We start from the raw sequence: 23,761 nt of genomic DNA, 5'->3' as shown, positions 1-23,761 counted from the left end.
GGGATTCTCCAGGCAAGAACACTGGAGTGGGTTGCCATTTCCTTCTCCAATTATAAGGACACTAATCATACTGAAATAGAATACAATCTAATAATTTCATTTTAACTTGATTACACTCTGTAAAGATAAAAACTGGACCCCCAATAAGGTCACATTCCCTGTTACTGTGTGTAAGGAGCTTGCCATATAAATTTATATGAGACACAATACAACCCTTAAAAACACTAAACAACAATAACACTATTTTTTCCATCGTAACAGATAAGAGTTCCTGAACACTTACGAGATAACATACCACATAATGTACCAAGATGCACTGGACTCATTTAATGATCACAATAAGTCTAAAACGAATAGGTTATTGTATGTTAGTTGTTCAGTGGTGTCTGACTGTTTGCAACTCCATGGACTATAGCCTCCTAGGCTTCTCTGTCCATGGAATTCTCCAGAAAGAATACTGGAGTGGGTACCCATTCCCTTCTCCAGGGAATTGTCCCAATGCAGGGATTGAACCTGGGTCTCCTGCATTGTAGGCAGATTCTTTATTGTCTAAGCCACCAGGGAAGCCCCCCAAAACTAATATATTAGTAGCCTAATTTTATAAAAAGAGATAGAAGAGTTAAAACTTGCCCAGAGTCACACAATGAGCATGGCAGTTATTTGCAACACATGGCTGGTTTACCTTAATTCAGTTCAGTTCAGTTCACTTCAGTCGCTCAGTCATGTCCAACTCTTTGCGACCCCATGAATCTCAGCATGCCAGGCCTCCCTGTCCATCACCAACTCCTGGAGTTCACTCAAACTCATGTCCATCGAGTCGGTGATGCCATCCAGCCATCTCATCCTCTGTTGTCCCCATCTTCTCTTGCCCCCAATCCCTCCCAGCATCAGAGTCTTTTCCAATGAGTCAACTCTTCGCATGAGGTGGCCAAAGTATTGGAGTTTCAGCTTCAGCATCAGTCCTTCCAATGAACACCCAGGACTAATCTCCTTTAGAATGGACTGGTTGGATCTCCTTGCAGTCTAAGGGACTCTCAAGAGTCTTCTCCAACACCACAGTTCAAAAGCATCAATTCTTCAGCGCTCAGCTTTCTTCACAGTCCAACTCTCACATCCATACATGACCACAGGAAAAACCATAGCCTTGACTAGACAGATCTTGTTGACAAAGTAATGTCTCTGCTTTTGAATATGCTATCTAGTTTGGTCATAAGTTTCCTTGCAAGGAGTAGGTGTCTTTTAATTTCATGGCTGTATTCACCATCTGCAGTGATTTTGGAGCCCCCCAAAATAAAGTCTGACACTGTCTCCACTGTTTCCCATCTATTTCCCATGAAATAATGATGGGACCAGATGCCATGATCTTAATTTTCTGAATGTTGAGCTTTAAGCCAACTTTTTCACTCTCCACTTTCACTTTCATCAAGGGGCTTTTAGTTCCTCTTCACTTTCTGCCATAAGGGTGGTGTCATCCGCATATCTGAGGTTATTGATATTTCTCCCGGCAATCTTGATTCCAGCTTGTGCTTCTTCCAGCCCAGCGTTTCTCATGATGTACTCTGCATATAAGTTAAAGAAGCAGGGTGACAATATACAGCCTTGACGTACTCCTTTTCCTATTTGGAACCAGTCTGTTGTTCCATGTCCAGTTCTGACTGTTGCTTCCTGACCTGCATATAGGTTTCTCAAGAGGCAGGTCAGGTGGTCTGGTATTCCCATCTCTTTCTCTTTCAGAATTTTCCTCATTTTATTGGGATCCACACATTCAAAGGCTTTGGGATAGTCAATAAAGCAGAAATAGATTTTTTCTGGAACTCTCTTGCTTTTTTGATGATCCAGCAGATGTTGCCAATTTGATCTCTGGTTCCTCTGCCTTTTTGAAAACCAGCTTGAACATCTGGAAGTTCACAGTTCACGTATTGCTGAAGCCTGACTTGGAGAATTTTGAGTATTACTTTACTAGTGTGTGAGATGAGTGTGATTGTGCAGTAGTTTGAGCATTCTTTGGCATTGCCTTTCTTTGGGATTGAAATGAAAACTGATCTTTTCCAGTCCTGTGGCCACTGCTGAGTTTTCCAAATTTGCTGTCATGTTGAGTGCAGCACTTTCACAGCATCATCTTTCAGGATTTGAAATAGGTCAACTGGAATTCCATCACCTTCACTAGCTTTGTTCGTAGTGATGCTTACTAAGGCTGACTTGACTTCACATTCCAGGATGTCTGGCTCTAGGTCATTGATTACACCATCGTGATTATCTGGGTCATGAAGATCTTTTTTGTACAGTTCTTCTATGCAAAAAAGTTCTTTGCCACCTCTTCTTGATATCTTCTGTTTCTGTTAGGTCCATACCATTTCTGTCCTTTATCGAGCCCATCTTTGCATGAAATGTTCCCTTGGTATCTAATTTTCTTGAAGAGATCTCTGCTGCTGCTGCTGGTGCTAAGTCGCTTCAGTCGTGTCCGACTCTGTGCAACCCCATAGATGGCAGCCCGCCAGGCTCCTCCATCCCTGGGATTCTCCAGGCAAGAACACAGGAGTGGGTTGCCATTTCCTTCTCCAATGCATGAAAGTGAGAGATGAAAGTGAAGTCGCTCAGTCGTGTCCAACTCTTAGCAACCCCATAGACTGCAGCCTACCAGGCTCCTCCATCCATGGGATTTTCCAAGCAAGAATACTGGAGTGGGGTGCCATTGCCTTCTCCAGAAGAGATCTCTAGTCTTTCCCATTCTGTTGTTTTCCCCTATTTCTTTGCATTGATCACTAAAGAAGGCTTTCTTATCTCTCCTTGCTATTCTTTGGAACTCTGCATTCAGATGCTTATATCTTTCCTTTTCTCCTTTGCTTTTCGCTTCTCTTCTTTTCACAGCTATTTGTAAGGCCTCCTCAGCCATTTTGCTTTTTTCCATTTCGTTTTCTTATTTTCAAATCCATATTTTGTGGTTTTCCTAATTAATTGATTAATTTGACTGTTCTGGGTCTTAGTTGCAGCATGTAGAATCTTTAGTTGTGGGTTGGGGATCTAGTTCCCTTACCAGGAATTGAACCCAGGCCCCCTGCATTTGGAGCCTGAAGTCTCAGCCACTGAACCACAAAAGTTCCCGATTTTGTGTGTTTTATGTTTTAATGTGTGTAAGAGAACATTCATAAAGCTTCTATGCATCTTATTCAGATTACATGTTTTAACATTTTCCTGTCAAATTTAATTGTTTTAGACTGAGATCAAGGTACTGTTTTTCCATAACACATATTTTGTGTAACTTCTCACTCATCGTATGCATAATGCAGGGGATTGGCCACATACAGTTTAATTTACTCTCCCTCTAAAACTTCAGTATACTGATGGGAAAAGATGGATAAAATAACTATTTATCCAAATGACAAGACATGTAAGAAGACAAGAGTAGACTAATTTTTTCAACAAATTTGACAGGTAGAACATCAATGGTCGCGTTGGGATTGTCACACTAGGAAGGAAGTTAAAACATAAGTGGCTTCTGAAGAGGAGGACTAGTGAGAAATTGCGTAATTTGCTCTGCGGAACCCCTAAGGGGCTCGGGATTTGGAGATGAATTGAAGAGGGTGTGAACATAGGAGAATTCTTTCTTTATTTTCTGTTATTTACAGAACAGTTGCCATTTCTCAGGTTTCCCCCCTCATCCCGCACTCCAGGAGATTAGGTTAGTCCTTCATTTCCCACTGACTCTTCCCCTTCATGGAAGATAAGAAGCCCACTATGTAAAATATTTAATTGAAAGACCTGGGCTCAGCCGACCTAGGTGAAATGTGAAGTTGAAATGAGGGGGCAGTTAAATAAAAGTGAAAAATGTATGGTCTATGTACTATGCAGTGGGACACTTTCCACACTAATCAAAAAATTCAGGAAGCATGGCGTATGCCTGCTAACGCAGCGAATTAAGAGGATTCATCTGTAGAGAAACTGAATGAAGCCAATTAAACACACACACACACACACAACACACACACACACACACAATACACACAACACACACACACACACACACCTCCAAGACAATGGCATACACTTATATGCAGACAATAAACTGAGGACCACTGATCATCAGTATTTCCCCCCTTGCACAAAGTTTACTACTTTATTGAATGAACAGACAAGAATCACCTGATATCTGAGGAAATCCTCCAACAGGAGAGTGACAAATACAAAGAAATTAGAAACTGGTAAAATGTAAAGAGCTAGTGAAAACTAAAAAAACTTTAAAAATGAATGTTTCATGTCTCAGTGGTAAAGAAATTGCCTGCCAATGCAGGAGACATTGGTTTGATCCCTGGGTCAGGATTGATTCCCTGGAGGAGGAAATGGTAACCTGCCCAAATATTCTAGCCTGGGAAATCCCATGGACAGAGGAGCCTGGAGGGCTATAGTCCATGGGATCACAAAGACTTGGACATGACTTAATGACTAAATAACAACAAGGACAACATATAAACTTAATCCTTAATCACTAGACGGTTTGAAAGATAATATTGAAAGAATTCATAAAGAGTAAACCAAAAGCATAAAGATATGGGAAGTAGGAGAGGCAAAAGAAAAAGATTAATCAGAAGCTTAATGCTTAATTTAGCAAGTTTTAGATGGAAAAAGTAAAAGTAAAGCAAAGAAAATTTAAGGATCAATAGGACCTTAAAGAAAAATAAGCTGTTGCACACACACAGATAAACACACATACATCAAGATATACAAGTGTGAAATTTCAGAATATCAAGGATAAAGAGAAAAATTTTGATAGGCAAAGAAGACTAAAAGATCATGGCCAAAATAATGTAAACTATTTAGTAATGTAAATGTGTATAGTATTGGACTTTTAAAGTAGCACTGAATAATAAAATAGATTGCAGCAATGCCTTCAAAATTCATAAGAACAAAAAATCACTTGCATCCTAGATTTCGATATCTAACCCAATTATCAATGAAATAAGTAAATTTATATGGGCTTCCCTGGTGGCATTAGTGGTAAAGAACCTGCCTGCCAATGCAGTAGATATAAGAGTTGCAGGTTTGATCCCTGGGTCGGGAATATCCCCTGGAGGAGGGCATGGCAACTCACTTCAGTATTCTTGCCTGGAGAATCCCACGGATAGAGGAGCTTGGTGGGCTACAGACTATAGGGTTGCAAAAAGTCAGACATGACTGAAGCAATGTAGCACACACACACACACGCATATATATTTATATATACATCCATTTATGGATAGAAATACACCTAAATAGAAATATACACATATAGAAATACACACACACACACAACACACACACACAGATATCCATTTGTGAATGTATTAGAAATATACCTAGTTCTTTGGGCCATTTTCTTGATTGGGTCATTTATTTTCTCCAAAGAAGACATACAGATGGCTAACAAACACATGAAAAGATGCTCAACATCACTCATTATCAGAGAAATGCAAATCAAAACCACTATGAGGTACCATTTCATGCCAGTCAGAATGGCTGCAATCCATAAGTCTACAAGCAATAAATGCTGGAGAGGGTGTGGAGAAAAGGGAACTCTCTTACACTGTTGGTGGGAATGCAAACTAGTACAGCCACTATGGAGAACAGTGTGGAGATTTCCTTAAAAACTGGAAATAGAACTGCCTTATGATCCAGCAATCCCACTGCTGGGCATACACACTGAGGAAACCAGAAGGGAAAGAGACACGTGTACCCCAATGTTCATCGCAGCACTGTTTATAATAGCCAGGACATGGAAGCAACCTAGATGCCCATCAGCAGATGAATGGATAAGAAAGCAGTGGTACATATACACAATGGCGTATTACTCAGCCATTAAAAAGAATACATTTGAATCAGTTCTAATGAGATGGATGAAACTGGAACCTATTATACAGAGTGAAGTAAGCCAGAAGGAAAAACACCAATACAGTATACTAATGCATATATATGGAATTTAGAAAGATGGTAACAATAACCCTGTGTACGAGACAGCAAAAGAGACACTGATGTATAGATCAGTCTTATGGACTCTGTGGGAGAGGGAGAGGGTGGGGAGATTTGGGAGAATAGCATTGAAACATGTATAATATCATGTATGAAACGAGTCGCCAGTCCAGGTTCGATGCACGGTACTGGATGCTTGGGGCTGGTGCACTGGGACGACCCTGTGGGTGGGGAGGGGAGGGAGGAGGGTGGAGGGTTCAGGATGGGGAACACGGGTATACCTGTGGCGGATTCATTTCGATATTTGGCAAAACTAATACAATATTGTAAAGTTTAAAAATAAAATTAAAAAAAAGAAATATACCTAAATGAAATTCTGTGATAAATTTAAATGAATTCATGGAATATAGGAAAAAGCACTCCATATCAAGAGAATGGCAAATGAATATCCCATGATTCTGCAATCTCAAATTTCCATTGTAGATTTTGAAGAGAACCACCAATACTAATTGTAGTATAAACACAAAAGACTCTAGGAAGAATGTCTTAGGGGAATGCTTATGACAAAGTACACTGTACATTACATTATGGGGGTATATTGCTCAATGTCAACTGAAAAAGGACAAATGATAAAGCAGCACACATACATAGGCTTCTTAGAGAGGAAATCACATGGGGACAATGATCAATGGCATGTGGGCGTTGTCACTACTTTCAAGGTCAGAACATAGAGACCTAGCAGGATTGGATACTCAACGTCCAGAGAAAGACCCAGAACTTTGTGCTGTTAAATTTTCAATATATCTGATCTGAGAATCATTAGCTCCTCACCCAACATTATCAAGGGCTCAATGCAATAGAAACAGAATGTGGCAATATCAAGTCTCCAAGTTTATCTCGATAGCTCAGCAATCTGGAATGATTAAACATCTAGATTCCAAGTTTGAGTTTACAGTTCTGTGATGTGGTGAGATATGGCATGATCTCACTGTGTATGGTGAGAAGAGCATCAGCCCTTCTACTGTAGTCAAAGAGTGTTGGTCTCCAACCTTGTCACTGATAAAAGTATTTGGTGGTGTCTACATTATGGAGTTTAGCAGGAGGCCAACTCCTTTACCGGAAAGACAAAAGCAAGTGATCAGTCTCAGACGTGTTAATCCTTACCCAAGTTAAAATATTAATTCTAAGAAGAATATAATGTTTAAAAATATCTATGTAATATTTGGCTCAGTTATAACTAAAATTTACATTACTGTACACACTGTAGATTTTAAATGATAATTGTGACTTTAAAGTATTAGCTGAATGATGATGGAGAAATAAGAAAGAGATATAAGAAGAATAAAAAGTGTATAGATTTTATAAATCAAGAAAGGTTACTTTATCATATCTAATTTAGATATATGGAATCAAGTATTGTAAGAAATATCTCAATGAGTTGAAACTCACCCACCTTATGGAAGCAAGACTGAGAAAGGGTAACCATATATTTTTTAAATTATAAATCCTTTGGTACTATTTGAGTTGTTACCTTTATTCATGGATTAATTTAGATACACAAAATATGATAAAATCTGCTAAAACATGGTATGTTACATGGAAAATTTTTTAAAATGTTAAAAATCATTACTTAACTATCCATTCATATGGACAACACAAATGTTAAAGTTTAGATTTTTCTTCTAATCATTGTATATATTTCTATTGTCATACAGTTTGTGATTTCCTAACTTTTGTTACACAGTTTATGATACATGTTTCATTATATGTGAAAATACACATATCTAATAACCTGTATGTATTTGGGACATGGTCCATATAGCTCCTGTTTCTCTGTGCCACGAGTGGTAGGGATGTTACTGTATGGATCACATTAACAGCTTCCTGTTCAGTTGGCCAATTAGAAGCCAATATCAGAGCGAATAAAGGAAGTGAGGTGGAATAATTTATTTCATCATTTTTTTTTCATGAGAAACTTGTCTCAGTTTGGTAATTCTTTGACCAAAATTCTTAGTTCCTTCCAATGCAGGCATCTTTACCCTTAAATTGTGTTAACCTCTACATACTCTGATTTATTTCAGACAAATTCAGGTAAAATCTCACTGTTATTAGTTATCTTTTTATGCTGTTTCTATATCCTGTCCATAGCATGTAAAGAGTACCTTTAATAAATCCTCTTCAAATTACAAATTGAGAGTTGTTTCCTGCTAGGACCTCTAGTGAAACAAGCATGTGGTGTTAAATAATGAAAAAAAGAAAAAGTAAGGTCTTGGAAAAAGAAAAGTCTTGCTCTGAAATTTGGCACAGACCTTTTCAAACTATCTCTCCCAGCCAGTTTCCTTATCTTTAAAATGAAAGATAACTTTTTTCTTTATTATTTATTTTTTTGAAGAATACATGAGTTAATCAACACGGGGGATCTAAATGCAATACCTGGCACATAGCAGATGCTCAATAACAGCAACAAAAATAGGTAGTATCTTATACCATATCTCAACACTTCTCAAACTTTAACATACATATGAAACAACTGACAATGTTATTCAAAAGGAAAATCTTGATTCAATAAGTATGGGGTGGGTTCTGTGATTTCACATTTTTAATAAGCCTCCAAATGATGCCACTGCTGCTAATTCATAGACCATAATGTAAATGGCCAGGTTCTGTATTATTCTAAATGCATTGCTATACATGCTTTGGGTAAATATTCAATAATGTGCAAGTTCAGCCATTGTTTTTATATTTAACCATTTCTTTATTGAAATATAATTGCTTTCTAATATGTTCATTTCTGCTATACAACTTTTTAAAATATATTTTTACATTATTGTTACAAATTCTCAATTATATGGTAGGCTACTACCACCACTTCTTCAACAGTGAGTTTACACCAGCCACTAAGTTAAAAATTCCTTTGACCACATTTAATTATCATGGCAACTTATAAGCCATGTATTAGCTCCTTTGTTTCAGAAGACAAAAAGAACACTCAAGAATAGTTAGGTGACACGTCAAAGTTTCCACCATAGGGAGATCTACCTGATTCAAAACATTTGTGGGGCGACAGAGGATGCATAGCATGAGAGAGTGTTGAGCACCTCTTCCAGAAAGAACCCTCTCTTGGTGGTGGGTGCCACTTATAGTAACTGTTTCTTTTTCTGAAGTCTGGGGCATCAATTGATCAGGTGCACATATCCATGGCAACACAACATTCAGCTGATGACATCTGTTCAGAGAATTTTTCTTCAGCTCTCTGTCTATATCCATATATCTATATCAGATGTGAGGGAGACTGGGCTCTGAACCTCATTTTTGTCTATTTTAATTTCACCAGTCTTGTAAAGAAACATTGTCCCATAAATATGGTACCAATGCTCTGTTATCTATAACTGTCAAGGGATAAGGGTAGTCTGCTCTCACAGCATTATCAACTTATCCTCTTTCCAGCACTCAGTCAGGGGTAGGATAAGCTGTGCCAGCTGGAGCTCAGCACACAGAACTCACCCACTATTAATCAATTACTTATCAGGCACTCAGCTTCAGCCAATAAAGTTTCCATGCAGTGGCAGACTAAAATAAAGTTAAATATAGAATTCAGCTATATACACTCTTTTCATACTTACAACAGCAAAACAAAGCTTACAGATGATCTTCACATGTCAAGGTTATTTCATGCTGGAACATAAAAACAATTGAGGTTGCATTTCTTCTAAATGCATTTTATATCATTAAAGTTATATTTATTTATTTTCATATATGCAAAATATACCCTCATGTTTTGTTCCTAGTCACTATTCATAGAACCAAGAGAAGACTTGGCCTTGAGAGGTAACTTAAAGTGAGAGCAAGGAATGGATATTGTAAGCCATATCTCAGGACCACGTATGAGATAGTAAGATATAACTCACATTTTTTATACTATGGCTAACTTTAAGTCACCCAGCCTTATTGTATCTCAATTTCTTCATCAACAAAATGAATGGGTTGGATGAAATCAATAGTTTTCCAAAGTGGAACAGAGCACTAGTGTGGTGAAATTATTTGTCAAGGGTTCAAGAAATAGTACAGTAATAAAATAAACATGATAAGGCCACCAATATTTAGAAATGGTTTACTTTAAAAGAATAATAATTGCATTCAATTTTTCAGTTTTTAAAAATCCTGTAAGCTGGACTGAATACATTAAATATATTAAATAGGCAGTGGCTAGCCATTCTCATATGGCTTCTTGGTGGGTAAATAATGCTTAAAATTGTAAAAAAAAAAAAAAAAATCAGAAGTTACCTGATCTAGGGCTACAGTAAACATAGTGATATTAACAGTTTGTTCTTTTTTAAACAAAACAGTTTTATTTGGCTGTTCTGGGTCTTCATTGCTGTGTGGGTTTTTCTCTAGTTGCAACAAGTGGGAACTATTGTGTAGTCATGATGCTTGGGCTTCTCATTGTGGTGGCTTCTCTTGTCGCAAAACACAGGCTCTAAAGTATGCGGACGTCAGTAGCTGTGGCACTTGGGCTCAGCAGTTGCAGCTCTGAGGCTCTAGAGCACAGGCTCAGTAGTTGTGGAGCACGGGATTAGTAGCCTCAAAACATGTGAGATCTTCCTGGACCAGGGATAAAACCCATGTCTCCTGCACTGGCAGACAGATTCTTTACCACTGAGCCACCAGGGAAGCCCTCAGTTTGTTCTTAATGAGTGTGGTGATTAGAGATTATTGTAGTAATTTATAACCTTGCATTTTTACACAAATAGATATTTCCCATAGGTGGTATTTGCAAATGTGGTTTTATCTGTCACACAAACAGAATGATTGAGAACCCCTAAATGCAATGATCCTACCCTTCCATGGATGGTTTAGAGTTTTGTAAATCTATGAGACAACTTCTACAGAGGGAATAGCTCAGTTGATTTTTTCTCTTCAGTTTGGCACTTAAGATGTATCAAGAATGATGCTTGAAACTGCTGACACATGGATGAAAAGGCTGAACACTTCCTTAAGAGATTCACAACCAGGTAGTGGAAATAGAATAAGCAACCCCAACGTATTATTGTAATAATAATCATAAGCTTTAACAGTGGGGCTGTTAAGAAATCTTCAGAGAATGATTACCTAAAGAAATGGTGCAAAAATTGTACCATGCTATAAGAGGCGAGTTTCATATGATGAATATTGTAGGGAGAAGAAACTATATAGACAGAAGCATAAAGGACTGACAACATGAAAAGTGTTGAAAGTGAAAGTGTTAGTCACTCAGTCGTGTCTGACTCTTTGTGACTGAGGGACTGTAGCTTGTCAGGCTCTTCTGTCCATGGAATTCTCCAGGCAAGAATCGTGGAGTGGGTAGCCATGGTGGCTACAGAGAAATACTTTGTAATTGCAAGGATGGTTTTGGAGTGGGAGACAATAAATTGCCCCTATGGATGTTTAGATAATCGAATTAGTGAAGTCATTTAAGGAGAAGCTGACAATGAGGTCTGCTTTGGTTGCCCTTAATCTTCTGTCTATGGATTTGCTGTCAGCATTTAGTGGCTTTTAATGAATTGGAAACCCTTTGCATGTTACCTCACCCCGGAAGTATTCTAAGAGTCAAAGCTACTGACATATTCGCCACACATGCTAGCACAGTGTTGCAAGTTAAGATGCCCTGGGATTGACAAGAAGGAGTTGCTTCCTTTGAAAAGATGGTGATGGTGGTTTTGGCTCTTCCAGGTCCATTCTTCTCCATCCTGTACCCAAACACACTGGAAGGAGGCCCTGAGAGCTAGCAAGAAGGCCTTTTGTTGGAGAGGGATGTTAGGGAGCAAATAAGGCCCACTCTGGGTGGGATCTCACCAAAGTCTTGTTTTGAAATAGTGATTTCATATTTAGTGACCCTTTGAATCTCCCTTGTGATGAAAGAGATTTTCGCATACTGATATATGGGGTAGTCATTGTGGCTTATACATGATTTAACATAAATTTTATGCTAACTAAAACAGTCTGCTTGCAGCCTATCAAACATATATTGTATATCTACTTTAATTATTAAAGAAAGGGTATGTAATCAGAAGTAAAGAATGTCCATGTTAAAAATAAAGATTAAATGCCTCCCTTTGGGATGCCAATGCTGGTAATCTTTCGATGATAAGACTCCCTTCCCAGATGCCAAGATCAATTATGTACATGCTAATGTGTTGTTTATTTGTTTGTTTGTTTTTAAACTTTAAAGCAAAATATCTGTGACTTGTTTGACGTCAACCATGCTTCTCTAGAGCAGTTCCTCAAAGTTATTCAAGATGCTGTCTCCCAGGCTATAGTCCTTAGTTTCACTCAAATAAAATTATTTTCTATTCCTATTGTAGATTTTTTATTGATTATTTTTGTTGACACTGGCTTAGACTGAACTAGAGGTCAGCTGCTCAGAACAGAAATATGGGAAGAAAGCATCAAATGGACTTTTGTGTAGCCCATAAGAGTATTTCCCACAATGTCACATAAGCTCAAAAAAGAGGAACTGAAAATATAAGCCCTACCCATATCTACATCTTCTTGCACAGCCATTGGTAGGTAGTAAAACTCAATAAATGCTTGTTGAATTGATAGTATTGGCAGCTCATTCACTTTATTTTAATTAAATTTCTTTCTCAGGTATAAAGTGGCTTTTCATTGAGCACATTTCAGATAGAAGTTTTTAGATACAGACAATGCAGCCGCAAAATGAACTCAAATCCTGTTTGGTTTGATGAGTGCATTTTATTATCTGCCATTTGCTAGCAATTAGATACCAAAAATGTGAAGCTTCTGTAAACACAAGGGGGATTAAAGTACAGCAAGCTCACCAACTACTTGTGATGCTTTTCAAGGAGATTTAGATGAACTCTTGTTTTGTATTGTTTGTTTTGCTTTATTGTAAAAGATTCTCTAGAGCATATCTGTTCTCTCAGAGGAACTAGGTGAAAATGGCATTTGAGTATTTAAGAAAAGAGCCTCAGGACATATAAATAGACTTATTTATCCAGAGAAGAATCAGCTTCAGAAGATGTTCTTGCTTACAGCCCACTTTGATCACCTTCCCGATAGGTCTCCACTTTAGCTTAGCGGGTGAATCCTGGAAGCTCATATGTGTTTTGTCGCAGCTGTGGGTGAAATATTATGTAATTAAATTTTACATTACATCAGTCCAACTGAATAATAAAATGTCATCTGGTTAATTCTGGTTTCCAAATGTGCTTTATAACCAACTCAGACAAAATATTACATGTGATTCATACCACAAATTGTTATGTAGGCATGTACTAGCATATTTATGGTATTATACTGCATGCCAAATGATGCACTAAATTCAAATATGGACATGCTAATTTCCCTTGTGTTGACAATATGAAATTCTAAGCATTATTCTGTAATCAGAACACAACCAGTTCACTGAAGCCATAAAGTGGACTTCGCCCAAATCTCCTTGCTTCCTTCCTTATTCAAAGAAGTAAACTCATTAGTTCTTCAAAGTTGTCAGTAGACAAAGGAATTTCACACACACACACACACACACACACACACAAATACATAAACACTTTATGCATTGCACATTTCTCAGTTCAATCACAGAACTGAGGATGCAGGGATATTTTGGAACAAATATTACTTATCTGACTGTAAATATTTTTGATGGGTCTACGTCAAAATCATTAGAAAAATAATACAGGTAAACAAATGACTTGTGTATAGAAAATGATTGGAGTTTGGTATGGTATTTTATCAGGCTGTCTGAAACCAGAAAAAAAATGAAGATAACAGGGTTTTGAAGGTATTTCAGTGTATCAGGAAAAAACAACAAAAACCTGCATTTAATTTTATCCTTTCGCCAGAATTTAAAAACGATCTGGAAGAGAATAATGACATTGATTGTGTTACATTAGGTTGTGTGGGCATTGGACTCTTTCCTTCATAACTATTATCTAATTGATTATCACCAAACCTATTGTGATCAGCTTAATTTTAATTTAATTTTTTCCTGTTTTCAACATTAAAAAAAAAAAACTGGAATCAGTCCAAGTATCAACATTATGATGTAGGTATAACAATCACGTAGATTCCAAGTTGAAATGTAAGTAACAACTTCAGCAGCAGTGGAGTGGGTACTGAGGATATGATAAAAACATGCATTAAAGTTATCTAAATTAAATATGTGGATTTATCCGTGCCAAACAAGGAACTATCAGCTCATTTGTTTAGCAAACACAGAGAACCATTGTCAGCTTGAATATTCATTGCTTGAATATGCTTAAAAACAATGGCACTAGGGATAGTAGCCAAGGGGTATTTTGGGAGAATTTTAGCTACTCTTTAGGATTCCAGTCTACTGTCAAGAGGGTGCCCCTGGGGAGAATGATGCTTTTCTCATAATTCTGTCAGTGCTGATCCCCCCAATCCATGTAAGATAAGCAAATAATCCAGTGAAAACACAGAGTTTCCTATGCAAATGTACAGCTAAGAAATATCTCTAATGCACATATTGACAACTCTAAGTCCCTCCTATATAGAAGTTTTAGATTCTTCCATTTTAATGGAAGAATTTTAATGAACTACTAAAAATGGCATCACTGACTAGATGGACTTGAGTTTGGGTAAACTCCGGGAGTTGGTGATGGACAAGGAGGCCTGGCGTGCTGCGATTCATGGAGTCGCAAAGAGTTGGACACGACTGAGCAACTGAACTGAACTGAAAGTTAATCAGGGCAAGACAGACTTATTTGTTTTCATTTATTTGAAATAATATCATTGGAAATCAATCCACTTATCAAAGAAATTGTACACATATATAAATTTTTAAAAAGGTTAACATCTGTGCACCATGTCATGTAAGCTATGCACCTAAACACACACACACACTTTCACAATAACAAACCCAACAACCTCAGCAGCAACAGATTTCTACCGCACTAGAATACATCATTTTGTTCATTTACATAAGTTTGGAAGTTTGAAGAGGGTTTTTGTTATTTATATGTATTCATTCAAATTCATTTGTTCAGTGAACATTGTTTGAGCACAAAGCATGTCCCAGGCATTGTTTTAGTTACCAGGGATACAACTGTGAAAAAAACAAAATAAAATGACATGGTCCATGTATCTTCTTGCACACTTCACATGAAGGGTCAGGGTGTGGGTTAGAACAATTGATAATTACACTTTTAGGCAGTATGATAAGAAGTAATATGAAGAAAAGACAGGGTGCAAGAAAAGCTCCTAGAAGGTGATGCCTAACACTGATGAGCAGTAATAATGTTTTCTGAACTAGTTATCCTTATTTACCTCCCAAATACCTTCTATCCCCTTCTTTGCTCTGTCTTCCTCTATGGTCTCCAAGGGTGCTATCTCCTGAATTCCCACACTCTCTAACTTCTGTTGGATTTGACCAATAGGAGGCAGCCCCCAGCAGAAAATGAGAAAAAAAAAAACAAAAAACAAAGGAGAGTTCAGGGATTATGCTTTGGCTTCCTTTCCAGCTTTACTCTGTATCCAGATGGATTAATCCTCCTAAAAATACAGTTAATGACTTACTTCCAAGCTCCGTTTTACACCATGTTCTAAGTAACTCAGGCATTTCCTTTATCCCAATCTAGGAAGAGTAGCAGCTTCCATCAGTCATTAGCCTTTTGTGACTCATTATCACTTGTTGGTTGCTATAACACTGACTACAACTTTATAAATAATTCCTAAATTATATTCTTTCTAGTTAAGTCATTCCACGTGTGCTGTACTTTCCTGCTAGGACCTAGATTGAGAGATTTTTCATACAAAGATAAACCCATGGAGAGTAGGTATATTACAACAACTAAGAATGTTTGTAGTTGTTGGTGGTTTGGTCTCTAAATCATTTTCAACACTTGCAACCCAATGGACTGTAGCCTGCCAGGCTCTGTCCATGGAATTTTTCAGGCAGAAATACTGGAGTATGTTGCCATTCCCTTCTCCAGGGGATCTTCCCAACCCAGGGGTCAAACCTTGGTCTCCTCATCGCAGATTCGCCGATGCCATCTGAGCCATTTGGAAGCCCCAGATGTTTCACCTACAATTTCCCCAGAGAATAGCAAATATCATAGAGAAAGCAAGGGAACCCCAGGAAAACATCTACTTCGGCTTCATTGACTATGCTAAAGCCTTTACTGTGTGGATCACAACAAACTGTGGAAAATTCTTTAAGAGATGGGAATACCCGACCACCTTACCTGTCTCCTGAGAAACCTATATACAGGTACAGAAGCAACAGTTGAAACCAAACATGGAACAACAGACTGGTTTAAAATTCAGAAAGGCATTTGTCAAGGTTGTATATTGTTATCCTGCCTATTTATCTCATATCCAGAATACATCATTGGAAATGCTGGGCTAGATGAATCCAATGGTGGAATCAAGTTTGCCGGGAGAAATAGCAACAACCTCAGATATGCAGATAATACCACTCTAATGGCAAAAAGCAAAGAGGAACTAAAGAGCTTCTTGAAGAAGATAAAAGAGGAAAGTGAAAAAGCTGGCTTAAAACTCAACATCCAAAAACCAAAGATCCTGCCTCTGGTCCCTTCACTTCATGGCAAATATATGGGGAAACAATGGGAACAGTAACAGACTTTATTTTTGGGCTCCAAAATCACTGTGGATGGTGACAGAAGCCATGAAATTAAAAGATGCTTGGTCCTTAAAAGAAAATCTATGACAATTCTAGAGAGCAATTTAAAAAGTGGAGACATCACTTTGCCACCAAAGATCTGTTTATTCAAAGCTATGGTTTTTCCAGTAATCATGTATAGATGTGAGAGTTGGACCCTAAAGAAGGCTGAGCACAAAAGAATTGATGTTTTTAAATTGTGGTGTTGAAGAAAACTTTTGAGAGTCCCTTGGACAGAGATCAAACCAGCCATTCTTTAAGGAAATCAACCCTGAATATTCACTGGAAGGACTGATGCTGAAGCCGAAGTTCCAATACTTTGGCCACCTGATGTGAAGAGCTGACTCATTGGAAAAGGCCCTGATGCTGGGAAAGATTGAGGGAAAGAGGATAAGAGGGTGACGGAGGATGAGATGATTGGATGGCATCTCAACACAATGGACATGAGTTTGAGCAAACCCTGGGAGGTTGTGAAGGTCAGGGAAGCCTGGTGTGCTGCAGTCCATGGGGTTGCAAAATGTTGGACATTATTTAGTGAGTAAGCAACAGGTTACACTGTGAGCTTTTTGTATTGGTCTTTCTAAAGCTCAGTCTTCTCCTCCATAAAACCATAAGATCTAAAAAGTCATGGAAAAAACCTTAGACTTTGTCCACAATGCAGTGAGAAGCTACTTTGTTAAGTAAAGGTATGTCTGTTTGCCATATGACTTCAAAAACCTGTGCTTAAATCTGTAGTAGGGAAAGAATAATGGATATTAACACTAAGATCCATGAGACTGAGATTTTTATGTTTTTGTTCTTCATTTTTAGCCAGTGCCATTTTATAAGGGCACTAAGAAAGGATCCAAGAGTTAATGTTGCTTATATAGGTCAGGACTGAGCAACTGAACTGAAGTGAACTGATACAGGTCAGGGAAATAGATTTCATATGAATTCCAATATAGATTTCATATGAATTCCAATTCTTGTTTTCATTTTCTTTCACTGAAATGATGAGTCAATCTATCTGGAAAATGGAAACATGTTTAAAAACAGAGATGGGTATAGTTTATATATTAATCAAGGTCTTGGGAAGTCTAGATTGAGATGTCCTGGGAATTGTGGGCCAATTAGTAACATGAATCCTGTAGTCATGTATGGATGTGAGAGTTGGACTATAAAGAAAGCTGAGCACAGACGAATTGATGCATTTGAACTGAAGTGTTGGAAAAGACTCTTGAGAGTCCCTTGGGCTGCAAGGAGATCCAACCAGTCCATCCTAAGGGAAATAAGTCCTGGGTGTTCATTGGAAGGACTGATGTTAAAGCTGAAACTCCAATATTTTGGCCACCTGATGTGAAGAGCTGACTCATTTGAAAAGACCTTGATTCTAGGAAAGATTGAAGGCAGGAGAAGAAGGGGACGACAGAGGATGAGATGGCTGGATGGCATCACCGACTCAATGGACATGAGTTTGAGTGAACTCAGGGAGTTGGTGATGGACAGGGAGGCCTGGCATGCTGCGATTCATGGGGTCACAAAGAGTCAGACACGACTGAGCGACTGACCTGATACTGATAGTAACATGAGAAAATTGTAAACACTTGGTATAGATTATATTTCACAGGACAAGAACCAGCAATCTAAAACATATCCAGTGGATCTGAGGGGAAAGCTTTTTATCCTAAAGGTTGAAAATAAAAATATTAAATATATTAAAAAGAGCACAACTAACTTAAATACAAATAAAGCTATCTAGTGAAGGATGCACCATTTTAAGTTGTAGAAAGTATATAAAATGTGTATACTTGTAGGAACTTGAACTTTTGTGGAAAGCAGTATATAAACTAAGATTGAGACTATAATGTTTTAAGTATAGAATAACAAACATACTGTGGGGGGTATCTTGAATGTAAATTAGTTTACAAGAAACAAAGAAATTCTACCTTAATATTAAATACAAAGGAGTTGAAATAATATTAATTTATTAAGTTAGTTAAGAATATGATCTGTAAAAACATTTTGATAAAACTAAATGTAAATCTGGATCTTGACAATTATTGCCTGTATGACCAAGAACAAATTAATCTTTCTGATCTCAAGTTTCCTCAGTGGCTGAAATAGGGCCTCAGCCTTATATCCTGAGGATTAAATACATTTATTAATTTAGATGAATTTTACAGACCCAGACTCTCACATGCTATCATTATTGCTGTTAAAGATGAAGAGTTCATAAAGTTGAAGAGAGTAGTCTTAGGTAAATATAATTTAAAGCTGATTATTAAAAGCATGCTAATACATAAGAAATATTATGTTAATATGTTAAATGTTATGATAAATGTTAAACAAAAGGCTAAATAATATAGTATTAGTTATCACTCTCTTCTCTTCCTTTGTATAGCTTTTTACTGTCCAACTAAGTATCTTAAGTTAAGGATTAGTGACTTAAGGTAGACTTTTATAATATAATTAGTATCTGCACTCAATATGCCAGCAAATTTGGAAAACTCAGCAGTGGCCACAGGACTGGAAAAGGTCAGTTTTCATTCCAATCCCAAAGAAAGGCAATGCCAAAGAATGCTCAAACTACCGCACAATTGCACTCATCGCACACGCTAGTAAAGTAATGCTCAAAATTCTCCAAGCCAGGCTTCAGCAATATGTGAACCGTGAACTTCCTGATTTTCAAGCTGGTTTTAGAAAAGGCAGAGGAACCAGAGATCAAATTGCCAACATCCGCTGGATCATGGAAAAAGCAAGAGAGTTCCAGAAAAACATCTATTTCTGCTTTATTGACTATGCCAAAGCCTTTGACTGTGTGGATCCCAATAAACTGTGGAAAATTCTGAAAGAGATGGGAATACCAGAGCACCTGACCTGCCTCTTGAGAAACCTATATGCAGGTCAGGAAGCAACAGTTAGAACTGGACATGGAACAACAGACTGGTTCCAAACAGGAAAAGGAGTTCGTCAAGGCTGTATATTGTCACCCTGTTTATTTAACTTATATGCAGAGTACATCATGAGAAACGCTGGGCTAGAAGAAACACAAGCTGGAATCAAGATTGCCGGGAGAAATATCAATAACCTCAGATATGCAGATGATACCACCCTATGGCAGAAACTGAAGAGGAACTCAAAAGCCTCTTGATGAAAGTGAAAGTGGAGAGTGAAAAAGTTGGCTTAAAGCTCAACATTCAGAAAACGAAGCTCATGGCATCCGGTCCCATCACTTCATGGGAAATAGATGGGGAAACAGTGGAAACAGTGAGAGACTTTATTTTTCTGGTCTCCAAAATCATTACAGATGATGACTGCAGCCATTAAATTAAAAGACGCTTACTCCTTGGAAGGAAAGTTATGACCAACCTAGATAGCATATTCAAAAGCAGAGACATTACTTTGCCAACAAAGCTTCATCTAGTCAAAGCTATGGTTTTTCCTGCAGTCATGTATGGATGTGAGAGTTGGACTGTGAAGAAGGCTGAGCACCAAAGAATTGATGCTTTTGAACTGTGGTGTTGGAGAAGACTCTTGAGAGTCCCTTGGACTGCAAGGAGACCCAACCAGTCCATTCTGAAGGAGATCAGCCCTGGGATTTCTTTGGAAGGAATGATGCTAAAGCTGAAACTCCAATACTTTGGCCACCTCATGCGAAGAGTTGACTCATTGGAAAAGACTCTGATGCTGGGAGGGATTGGGGGCAAGAGGAGAAGGGGACGACAGAGGATGAGATGGCTGGATGGCATCACTGACTCCATGGACGTGCGTCTGGGTGAACTCCAGGAGTTGGTGATGGACAGGGAGGCCTGGTGTGCTGCAATTCATGGGGTCGCAAAGAGTCAGACATGACTGAGTGACTGATTTGATCTGATCATTGTATACCTTCTTTTGAACTTTTTTAAGTAAAAAATTTACTACCTCCCAAATGATATTTCATACACATGTATGTATGATTATAAAAATCATATATTGGTTATATAGTTTAATTATGGCTCACATATAATGTAGAACAATCAAAATCATCAATAAATTTGCTGAAAATATTTCAGGGTTGGAAAACTCCACAAAATTAGCCTTGTATAAATCAGAAGTGAATTTTTTACTTTATCCATCCATGTAATTTTAGTGGCCCTTCTACCATACAGTTTTCAACAAATTTTGTTCTCAGAGTAAATGGTCAAATGTGATTTGGAAATATTTTTCAGTGTTTAAACAGACAGTGTTAGTTTATATTCGTATTCTCACATTAATTTATGGATTGGTTCAAGTTGTATTCATGAAAAATCCAAATAATTATATTTTCAATGCTGGAGTTGATGCTTTTGGAAATAGAAATAATCCCACACCTAAAAAGGTATCTTTAACTTAAATACTCCAATTAAACCAATTTAATTGCTATATGGTGGCAATTTTAATTATGTTCTTATTTTTAATGAACTAATTACCTGCTAAGTTAAGCCATGCAAATTCTTCAGTATCCTCCAACAATAATTCTTTTTATTTTTTAAGTGTAGAGAGGCCAATCAACTGTAAAAGAAGATGAAAATTTGAGCCCATAACTTGTTTCCACAGTAGATGAGACGATACATGAAGTACCTCCTGACTGCCCTCATTTGTGATGTTCAATGAATATGGATTAGCGATTAACCATGGCTACACTCAAAGCTAAGATAAATTACAGGAATAAATTCAGGGTTGATGTGTGGTGTGCAGTCCGTATTGATCAGCTTGCAGAAAATGACCTCGAAATTACTTTCAACTTTATGTGGTAGAGATAGTTCTTTCACTAGTATTTTCTCCAGTTATATAGGAGCTGTCATTAGAGATGTTGGGAAATTGCTAAGGAAGCAATTAGTGTAGGATAGGCTCCAGAAGAGTCATATTTATTTTAAACTCAAAGAAAATTAAACCCATGTTCACGATCTTATAGAATTATGATGTTATTAATAGCTCAGTCATTCCTAATATTTCCCTAGATTGTCATTGTTGTTTAGTCATCAGTTATTCAACCATGAACACTTTGGCGACAGGCGCTGTATTTTGGATCTCTACGTATTCAATATCTGGTTTGCAATAGTGAGTAATGAATACGTGTTAAATTGAACAAGGAAGCCAAAAAGTTTCTAGAGCATCGGAAAATACAGAACATGTTCTCATTCAACACATTTGATATTTTTTCTTCATTATCCTATGTATCAAGATTTTTCAGATGAAGAAACTTACATATAGAAATATTTGCAAACTGTAAAGCAAGAGAACAGCCAGCCTTTTTCTATTTTCAGATGTTTCTCATAGAAAATTAAAATGTAATGAACTTTTAAACATTGTTAACATCAACCATTCTTTGGGCAGAGGAAACTAAAGGAGAACCAGTTTTAATTATTTCATTCAAGAGACATGCTATTTAGTAACATATTTGGATTTAATGTTAATAATAACATTACTTGTCTTTAAATAATAAGAATCTCAATATATACTGAATTTAAGCTAATATTCAAGCTTCTTATCAGGCCAATAAGTTTCTATCTACTCTGGAAACCCTCTAACTTAAATGTGAGCCTTTCTCTCCTTCCTTCACTTAATTCTAGGTTTCCAATTTTCCTCTCAATTTTCAAATTTATTTTTGGTATCAAACACTTGGTACATATTCTGTATTCATCTTGGACTTTCATGTCCCTCTTGTCCTATAAACATTTCACTGATTTTCTTTTATTGTTACACTCTTACCAGATCTTCCCAACTAAACTGATACCAGTAGCCTTCTCTAACTACTCTCCATCAGGTATTATTTTGTTTACTAACATCATGGCATTCATTTCTCCCTTTCTAATTCTATTATTAATGGGTGACATATGCATCGATATTCTCAGGAAACATTATGTTCTATGACGTCAGAAGTGATCTTTGTTTGACTAATTGCTCTATATAAATTACCTAAGATAGTGCTCAGTACATATTAGGCTTAGTAAACATCACCTCAGTTAATGAGTAAATAAACAAATGAGTCATTGTCTTAGAGACTCAGCCACCACACTATTATAAAGATGCCTGAGGACTGGTCTGAATCTACTCAGGACATACAGGTCATTACAGTGACAGAGGTATGAAACTGAGGATCCAGCTTCTAATGATCAACTATATTCTGTGCATTATTCAGAGTATCTTTACTGACCAGCAAATGCCTAATATTTACAAAATACAAATGATCTTTAGATAGTCTCCTCCATAGGCTTATTTTTAAAGCGTCATGAAAAATTAAGCTCTGATATTAAGAAAACTTTTATATTTTCTTTTAAGAACTTATTAGTCTTCCCTATAAATGAGTGTGAGATGTAACTTGCTTATACAGATTTGTATTAAACAATTGATAAAAGAAAGTTATCACTCTTAAAAAGATGCTAAAATTAATTTTTCCTAATTCATTAAGAGTTATATATTCCATATGTGTAACACTCTTTTAGAAAATAAAATGCATGTCATGCTTGGGTAAGACTGCTCAGGGCAAAGTATTCTCAGAAGATTCCCCAGGGACCCAGAAAGAAGCCCAGACTCTTTTCTTCCCCAGCACTATGAGCATGGTATTAAGAGGATCAAGGGGCCATTAGCTGAATGTTGGCAGTTGCTTAAATTCCAAATGCAGCAAAGAAGAGAAAATCTGTGTATGTTTGTACCATGATATGTAATGCAAATTAATGACAGAGTTTATGGAAGAGTGCAAAGCGTGAGGAAATCTTTGCAAGATTCTTTTTTAAAAAGATTCATCTTCCAAGACAGTTAGAATGGTGCATGTCTTATGGTACATTGATGAGAATATGTTTATTTCAGTAAAGAAAAACAGGACTCACTTTGAAATATGAACTTAATAAATACTTACTGAGTTAATACATATATCTAAGACTGTTTTAACTAATAAAGTATTTGCCCATCTTTTCATCTATCTACTCACTCATTCATCCATTCATCTACTTATTTAGTTGTGTAACATACTTTTGAGAAAAAAAATTTATTTTCAAGTACTGAATCAGATGACATAAATACTATGTAAAGCTAAAATACTTTGTTCCTACCTCTATGGGGGTATTTTCAAGTAACAACTCACATTGTAAACTAGATATATATATTCATTCCATTTTTTTCCACAGTCCATCCTTCAGAAAACTACCTTTCTCCAATTCCATGTGGGGCTAATTGAGC

This window comes from Bos javanicus, chromosome 18 (genome assembly GCF_032452875.1).
Source record: "Bos javanicus breed banteng chromosome 18, ARS-OSU_banteng_1.0, whole genome shotgun sequence".
In the NCBI taxonomy this organism is placed as follows: Eukaryota; Metazoa; Chordata; class Mammalia; order Artiodactyla; family Bovidae; genus Bos; species Bos javanicus.
The sequence above is the reverse complement of the archived record's forward strand: the minus strand, read 5'-3'. Positions refer to the sequence as shown.